At 44.3% G+C, this 9,469-nt stretch overlaps 1 protein-coding gene across 4 annotated transcripts in view; it reads left to right on the top strand.

Moving 5' to 3' along the window:
• The first annotated feature begins 227 nt into the window (after positions 1–227).
• The window catches only part of LOC139544906 (sodium-dependent phosphate transporter 2-like), a 78,269-nt gene continuing 69,027 nt past the window's right edge, over positions 228–9,469 (top strand). For 2 of the 4 annotated variants that reach the window (XM_071352097.1, XM_071352102.1), the window contains exon 1: positions 229–415. The gene's annotated coding sequence lies outside the window, so the exon portion shown is untranslated. The other 2 variants (XM_071352101.1, XM_071352099.1) reach the window with 2 other exon arrangements.

The following is a 9,469-nucleotide window of genomic DNA, read 5'->3' as shown; positions in this document are numbered from 1 at the left end:
TCTTGGGTCCATTAAATGGTATGCCCCAAAAGCAATATTGAAATGTGCGATTTCAAAATATTTATTTTGTAAAATTAACTAATCATTGTCTTTTGTTGAATTTATTTAACAACATTACAACCTTGCTTATCTAGTCCAATTGTGGCATGATTCCACTATTTTCATCCGTTTCAACGGGGGACTTTTATTTTGATGGCAACCCGCCGACTCCACTATTCTGGTCACGCTAATGTTGTTCATGACACACGTGTAGAGCAGGGGGACATACTGAACTGAGAGGCAGAGTGTGTCGGAATCTGGACATTTTCGACGGAGCTTCAAAAAGCCATCAGCCGACAGCTAGACGTTTGGTTCTGGGAAAAGGAGAACGTTTCAGCGGTCGGGGGGAAAAGAACGGGTGTCGTATTTCGCTCGTGTAAGTGTATTTATGTTGCTCTGTGTGTGTCCGATTTTTATCGTGTTGGTTTTCTGCTAAGGGCAAATTCTCTGAATCATATCCATCCACATGGCGGTAGAGCCTACTGGGCGATGCCTTCCATAACGCGGGACAGAAACAGGCCCGGTAAGTGTCAACATTCGCAACAACAACAAAAAATCATACCATTATTGGGCACAATGTTGCCCATATAGCCTAAACTAGACTACTCCAGAATACACGGAACGAAACAATTGATACATTGGTAGAAACGACATTGTTGGTTATGTTGGCTATAATAGAGCCACTAGCCCTAATGATAATTAAGTCTAGTCGGTAAATGGCTATAACACGTGTTTGGTTGTCATAGTCTACTAGTCTCATTCCCGCGGCTCTCTTTTTCTCAGCCGGATGGATATAGGCTGCTGCCTGCTACTGTTATGCTTTAGGCTACTAATATCCTATTTTCTGAACTAGCTTTATTAAACAATACACACATGGCGACCGGGGACATTTGAAGTTGCCTTTACATTGACTGGTCCGGTACGTAACGCTCACTGTTGTGCAAGTAGCCATGATTTGCAGAGTGGAGGTGATCTGTTGTCGAAATTAGCTTTCAGCGTTTATGTGGCGATGCTCTTTCGACGGTCGACCGGACCTGCGCACTGAGCACCCCGGAGTGGCGATAGTCTAGTGTTTCCCAAACTCGGTCCCCAGGAACCCAAAACTATATGCACCTTTTGGTTCTCTACACAGCTGATTCACATGATCTAAGCTTGATAGTTGATTAGCTGACATTGCTCGTCCATATATTTATATATTCTTAATTCCATTACTTTACTTAGATTTGTGTGTATTGTGTATATGTTGTGAAAATGTTAGATATTTACTGCACTGTCGGAGGTAGAAACACAAGCCTTTCACTACACCCGCAATAACATCTACTAAACGCATGTATGTGACCGATAACATTTTATTTAGATTTGAATCAGCTGTGTAGTGCTAGGACAACCTAAACGTGCACCCCCTCGGGGTCCCGAGGACCGAGTTTGGGAAACGCTGAGATAGCCTATCTCCAAATGTGGTTGATGCATGTGTATGCCTCAAATCACTGCCACCAGCTGGCCTGTCTCTCTGCCTGTGCCATCATTTGACGGCACCGCCGCGAGGTACAGACCTTGTCACTGGATCTCTGTCTCTGCAGGGCCACTACGGTCCTTATTGTATATTCTATTGTACAGACTACTTCCCCTACGGTCGCTCTCTTTTATAATTCACCCATGATTGAGTGGTTATTATCAGCCTTTGTGTGCATCTGGGGTGGCAGGTAGGTAGCCTAGTGGTTAGAGCGTTGGGCCAGTAACCGAAAGGTTGCAGGATCGAATCCCAGAGCTGACAAGGTCTGTCGTTCTGCCCCTGAACAAGGCAGTTCTCTCCCCACTGCTCCCCGGTAGGCCGTCATTGTAAATAAGAATTTGTTCTTAACTGACTTGGCTAGTTAAATTTTAATGATCTGAGAGTTAAGGAGTTAATTGATAGAGATCCAATATAAACATATGTTTCCCATGCCAATAAAGCACTTCAAATTAAAATGGATATGCAGACAGAGATGGGGGGGGATCTAATAGAATAGTGATGTAGGTAGCAATAAGACGACATAGTTAGTTAACGGTTCAACTGGGAATGATACGATAGGGAGAGAGAAGGGGAGAGAGGGAATGATACGATAGGGAGAGAGGGAATGATACGATAAGGAGGGAGGGAATGATACGATAGGGAGAGAGAAGGGGAGAGAGGGAATGATACGATAGGGAGAGAGGGAATGATACGATAGGGAGGGAGGGAATGATACGATAGGGAGGGAGAAGGGGAGAGAGGGAATGATACGATAGGGAGAGAGGGAATGATACGATAGGGAGGGAGGGAATGATACGATAGGGAGAGAGGGAATTATACGATAGGGAGGGAGGGAATGATACGATAGGGAGGGAGAAGGGGAGAGAGGGAATGATACGATAGGGAGAGAGGGAATGATACGATAGGGAGGGAGGGAATGATACGATAGGGAGGGAGAAGGGGAGAGAGGGAATGATACGATAGGGAGAGAGGGAATGATACGATAGGGAGAGAGGGAATGATACGATAGGGAGAGAGGGAATGATACGATAGGGAGGGAGGGAATGATACGATAGGGAGGGAGGGAATGATACGATAGGGAGGGAGAAGGGGAGAGAGGGAATGATACGATAGGGAGAGGGGGAATGATACGATAGGGAGAGAGGGAATTATACGATAGGGAGAGAGGGAATTATACGATAGGGAGAGAGGGAATGATACGATAGGGAGAGAGGGAATGATACGATAGGGAGAGAGGGGAATGATACGATAGGGAGAGGGGGAATGATACGATAGGGAGGGAGGGAATGATACGATAGGGAGAGAGGGAATGATACGATAGGGAGGGAGGGAATGATACGATAGGGAGGGAGGGAATACTATAGGGAGGGAGAAGGGGAGGGAGAGAATGCTATAGGGGAGGAAGTGATACGATTGGGAGAGAGGAGAGGGAGGTTTCACACAGTCCTGATATGATGTGTGTTCTAGCTTTTCTAGTATTACTATAAAGGCTGTGTCTTCAATGCCACTCTATTCCCTACAGAGCCCTATGGGCGCTGGCAAAAGGAGTGCGCTAGTATGCAAGGAATAGAGTATTATTTAGGATGCTGACATTGTGTCGGAGTCGCATATAGGGCCTACTTTCCAAATGTAATCACTGTGGGGCATTATAGGGCCTACTTTCCAAATGTAATCACTGTGGGGCATTATAGGGCCTACTTTCCAAATGTAATCACTATGGGGCGTATAGGGCCTACTTTCCAAATGTAATCACTGTGGGGGAGGATAGCGCAGAGCAATGCAGAGCTCGGCTGGTTTTCCTCTATGAGGAGTCATAATGAATGAAGATAGGACCGGCATTATGATAAGATAGTAGATTAACTTCTCTGTTTACTACCATACTCTCTCTTAGACACACACACACATGCCAGGGTTTCCGTTGGCCTGTAAATGCTTGGTTTTGGCTGATTTTTTAAATTAAAAGCTGATAAAGAAATTGTCCGGGGCAGCCTATCATACACCCTGAACCATTCTCTCACTCCTTTTGCTTCTGCCTTATGTGTAGGCTGCTGCTGAGACAGGAGGGGGGAGAGAGAGGAGCCGTGGCCTAGGCTACCATATAATTGCAAAAGACGAAGGCCTTTTCTACTGAACTTAAAACAAAAGTTAGAGAATATGTCCTGTATGTGAAAAGCCTACAAGGGGAATGCCCTCCGTTTTTGTATTGTAGAGGACAGTCATGAGAAGGCTGTTGTTGGCAAGGCCATATGCAGGCTACTGCAACTCGCTATTCAAGTAGAATGCAATTTTGGAACTTTATTTTTTTATAATAATTTTGTATTATTATTATTATTATTGCATGTCTATTATTCTTAACCAGTTCTTTAAATATGCTAAACGTGTTTTTGTTTCATTCTGCTGAGACATTTTCGTTGGCTAAATTAAGTTCCGTCTGTCTTTTTAATTGTGTGCCTCCGTATTTAGATGCTCGGGAGGCTTTGAAGCCACTGGTCGGCCATATTGGCACATTATTATTATTATAATTATTATTATTATATACAGTATTTCAATTAAATGTTTCAAAGACAAAATGACATGCATTTCTATTGTTGTAGTGATATTTTAAGGATTTTTTTTTTTTATAAACTTTATATATTTTGTTTAACTAATATAATTTAAAAGTACGCATTAAAGTCTCTGTAATATAATAAATGTGGCAAAAAAATGAATGCAGGCGTTAATAAATACATTTCTATAGATTCCACGATATTGTTCTTAGAACGGTGAGGAGAGTACCAAGATGGAGTTGGCTTCAACACAGCGCCCCCTAGTTGTCATCTGGTGTATTTATACGTTTTTTTGTTTATTTTGTTTGTTTCATTATGTTGAGCCATTTTCCTTGTCTGAATTTATGTTGCAACTGTAATGTTGTGTTTGCGGCAAAACTATATCCTGCTCGTATTTTCCCTGTAGACAATGGCTTGACTGACTTTAAAAAAAAAAAAAGATTAATAATGTGGTTCTCTGTAGCTCAGTTGGTAGTGCATGGCGCTCGCGGTGCAGTTGTGCGTCCCGATCTATCTGACCTACTCTAATATGTATTATTTTGTAAATATTTTCTGTTTTAATAGTTCAAAAGTGTTTATTGCAATGTACTCGCTCCCTACTCGTTGTCTTTCTGCTGCTCATAGAGAGCAATAGTAATAGTAGTCCTTTTTTGTAGGCACTAACTCAGCCACGTCTCATTGGTCAAAGCCTATGGGGATTTAATATATATATATATATATATATATGTATATATATATATTTTTTTTAAATAAAAGACAAAAATAAGGTCTGTGGTGAACACAGGCCCAGGAGACCTTAAACGTTTTGTTGGGTTGTTCGCCAACGAACGGCTCATTTTGAACAGATCTTATAGGTGAACGGAATGTCATCGCATCTGTCAAAGAGCCCTTCATTTGGCTCCCTAATTTACATACTGGTTGGCTACTACTGCTTTTTGGTGATTTAAAAAAAATATTTCTTTATCTGCAAATAAATTATGAAGACATTCGATGATGTTAAATCCTCACTACAAGAATGATAGTTAGAAGAGAGCCTCATTCTGGTGTAAAATATAAAAGCTAATGTCATAATACCTATATGGTATTAAATATATTTTATATAGGCTTACTGATGTGATTTAAAGTGTCGACAATGGAGTAATCAACTGCTGCTTTCTGTTTATTAAAGCCCATGTTTAATACCTGCTTCATTTTTCAGTCATTCTTGTGGCGGCAAGTAGCCTAGCGGTTAGAGGGGGGAGGCCGGTAGCCTAGCGGTTAGAGGGGGGAGGCCGGTAACCAAAAGGTTGCTAGATCGAAATCCCGAGCTGACAAGATAAAAAAAATCTGTCGTTCTGCCCCTGAACAAGGCAATTAACCCACTGCTCCCCGGTAGGCCATCATTGTAAATAATAATTTGTTCTTAACTGACTTGCCTAGTTAAATAAAGGTTACGTTTAAACCCTACCGAAACGCAAACATCCTGCCCCCAGTCCCACCCACTAGTGATTGATTGACAGGCCAAACTGACAGAGATTTCACCCCGAGTTACAAAATCACACATTGCTTTCTTTTACCCAAAGTGTCCACAGCAGCTGAGACAACTAAAATTTGAAGAACAAACATCATGGCAATTAATATCTTGCAGTAAAGGTTGTTTTACATTGAAAATATTGCTGGACATATAGGCCTCGACCAGAGGTTCCCAACCAGGGGGTACTAGGACCCCTGAGGGTACTTGCTCTATCCACAGGGGGTACTAGGACCCCTGAGGATACTTGCTCTATCCACAGGGGGTACTAGGACCCCTGAGGGTACTTGCTCTATCCACAGGGGGTACTAGGACCCCTGAGGGTACTTGCTCTATCCACAGGGGGTACTAGGACCCCTGTGGGTACTTGCTCTATCCACAGGGGGTACTAGGACCCCTGAGGATACTTGCTCTATCCACAGGGGGTACTAGGACCCCTGAGGATACTTGGTCTATCCACAGGGGATACTAGGACCCCTGAGGATACTTGGTCTATCCACAGGGGATACTAGGACCCCTGAGGATACTCGGTCTATCCACAGGGGGTACTTTAGAAGACTCATGAGACCATAGGCCTACTGGTAAAATGTACATGAGTGGGTTCTCCGGGCAGAGCAAGATTTAGTTGGTGGTACAGTAACCAAAAAAGGTTGGGAACCCCTGGCCTAGACAATATCCGAATCCTGGAGGTAAAGTAGTTAAAGTATTAATTAATTGAACTCAAGGCATTAGAATGTACCAGAGGTCACTGAAATAGAGCTTGTTCGGCAAATGTCTGTGTTTGACCCAGTTAGTTACCTGTAGCTAGGACTACACCAGTGTTCTGTTTTGGCCTGGACTTTCTAAAGCTGCTTTTTGCTGTCACTCTGCTCTAGTTTTGGCTCAGGTTCTTCAGCTTGTTCTAGTCTTGGCCCAGTTACCCGTGGCCAGGTTGTCATTAGCTCTGATTCTGTGTTCCTTCCTGGTAGAATGTGTATCAAAGCATTGTGACACACAGTGTCTGTCTGTTCTCGTGCCCTGCTGTAAACTATGCTAATGACTATGGGGCTTAGCTTACCAACAAACTATGAGCTACTGTGATTGTAGCTACGGACTGATCCGAACTCGGCCTCAGCCTCACTCTCCAACCCACTGGATGGGAGAGTCACACAGTCTGCCGGAATTGTTCGTTTGGTATTGAGTTATTATGTTGCTGCTTTTGACCATGTAGTCGTTTAGGAGCAGAGAGAGAAGATTGCTGGGGAAAGATGGAGGTTGGTACGTACCTGTTCCAGAAACCAGCCCAAACCGTAAACCCTCCTGTTCCTGGAGAGCTACCCTCCTGTAGGTTTTCACTCCAACCCTGTTCCTAGAGAGCTACCCTCCTGTAGGTTTTCACTCCAACCCTGTTCCTAGAGAGCTACCCTCCTGTAGGTTTTCACTCCAACCCTGTTCCTAGAGAGCTACCCTCCTGTAGGTTTTCACTCCAACCCTGTTCCTAGAGAGCTACCCTCCTGTAGGTTTTCACTCCAACCCTGTTCCTAGAGAGCTACCATCCTGTAGGTTTTCACTCCAACCCTGTTCCTAGAGAGCTACCCTCCTGTAGGTTTTCACTCCAACCCTGTTCCTGGAGAGATACCCTCCTGTAGGTTAACACTCCAACCCTGTTCCTGGAGAGATACCCTCCTGTAGGTTAACACTCCAACCCTGTTCCTGGAGAGATACCCTCCTGTAGGTTAACACTCCAACCCTGTTCCTGGAGAGATGCCCTCCTGTAGGTTAACACTCCAACCCTGTTCCTGGAGAGATACCCTCCTGTAGGTTAACACTCCAACCCTGTTCTTGGAGAGATGCCCTCCTGTTGATTTTCACTTCAACCCCAGTTGTAACTAACCAGATTCATCATAAAAACTAGCTAATTATTACAATCAGATGCGCTAGATTAGGGTTAGAGTGAAAACCTACAGGACAGTAGTTCTCCAGGAACAGGGTTGGAGTGCCCTGCCCTAGTCTAGAGATCTGAGAGGATTGAACAGTTGTGAGCAATGTGGCAAAACATTCCACCTAGCCTATCAGAGGGCAAGGTGCCATGCAGCCAACTGGTGTAGCTTGTAGCTCAGGCTAGCCAACAGTGTAGCTTGTAGCTCAGGCTAGCCCTTGTGAACCAGGAAGTGGTCAGAATGGTTGGGATAGGTGTGAGAACCCTTGACTGTACAGTATGAAGATGGGCTAAAACTGCTTCTCCAATAGAAATCCCCGATCACACTTGTTGATGTCATGGTAACGTAGGCTAGCTAAGCTCATGCGTAGAAACAGGTCGTCGCCTCTACCGCTCGGCTCGCGCCAAACTGAGCATGTGCAGGCCGTCAAATCAGAAAGGCAGTCCTTTCGATATAAAGTCTTTTTTTTTTTTTTGGACAAAAATGAAAACGCGTCAGTTTGTCACTTTCACGAGGTTGGAGTAATAACATGTTAAACTAGTGAAGACATCGTCTTCTTCTTCATCGTCTTCTTCATCGTCGTCTTCTTCATCTTTCCATTTGGAGAATATTAACTATGGAAGAATTTTTCACTCCTCTCATTGACTTGTCATACCCTGGCGTGGTCTGTTTTTGTCTGTTTCGCAAGTGTTCCCAAAAGCTGGGAGAGGTTGGGCTGTTTAAACAGGTGTGTTTCTCTACAGGTTCAGAGAGGCTACAGAGGAGTTAAAGGGATACTTCAGGATTTTGGCAGTCAGATGAACTCGCAGATAAAAAAAAGTCTCTGCATCCAGTAGGAAGGAAGTTAGTGGTAGTTTTGCGAGCCAATGCTAACTAGTGTTACAAGAGACGTCCAGTCATGGCGCTATCTACTAGGAGGCTAGCAGTTACCATAGACTTCAAGTCATTGCGCTAATGCTAGTTAGCAGTTGCAGTAACTCTAGTGAGGAACTTCCTTCCAACTGCACACAGAGACATAAAAATGGTTATCCACGAGTTCATCTGACTCTGAAGTTTTATAAAGGGCCAAAATCCTGAAATATCCCTTTTTAAGAGTGTGTGAAGAACATGAAGTGTGTGTGTGTTCATATTGTGTGTGTGTTTGTGTGTGTGTGTGAAGCAGCAGGTTCTTATGTAAGGAGGACAGGCAGGCTGGATGGCTTTTTGGTCTCTGGTCGCCCTCATGTGACACGGCTATTTCTAGACCCGTCTCCCCCCTCTCCTTCTCCCCCCTCTCCTTCTCCCCCCTCTCCTTTTCCCCCCTCTCCTTCTCACCCCTCACCCTGTAGCTATGGAGCAAACCGCAGATATGTTCCACCTCTGGGCGGGGCATGGCTGTCAGATAGCTGTTGTTCTTGCTTCGTGCTCCGCTGGTGACATGCATCTGTTATATGGCGTAATCTAGAGGTCGACCGATTAAGATTTTTCAATACCGATACCAATTTATTGGAGGACCCCCCAAAAAAAAGCTGATACCGATTAATCGGACGATTTTATTTTCCCCGATTTTGTTTATTTTACACATACACACGCTGAAAATGTAAAGTAAATACCGTACTGCGCCGAGCCGTGCCAAGCTGTACTGAGCTGGACTGGTTACACATCCACCATAGTTACTGGATCTGTGCTGAAGAGGGAAATGTGGAAAGAAAATGTCTGAGCCAGCGCATTACGGTTCGGGTCAGCACGACAGTTCGAAAATGGTCTCTTGGATTGGCTGAAATAGGATTCGCTTAAATTGGATTGGCTAAAATGACACATCCAGTGGCGCAGGTGTGATATCCTCAAGTAGTCGGGCAACGGGTCTGATAGGCTGAAGTAGTCGGGCAACGGGTCTGATAGGCTGAAGTAGTCGGGCAACGGGTCTGATAGGCTGAAGTAGTCGGGCAACGGGTCTGATAGG

Source organism: Salvelinus alpinus, chromosome 19, assembly GCF_045679555.1.
Source record: "Salvelinus alpinus chromosome 19, SLU_Salpinus.1, whole genome shotgun sequence".
Classification (NCBI taxonomy): domain Eukaryota; kingdom Metazoa; phylum Chordata; class Actinopteri; order Salmoniformes; family Salmonidae; genus Salvelinus; species Salvelinus alpinus.
This window is presented reverse-complemented; position numbering and strand designations above follow the sequence as displayed.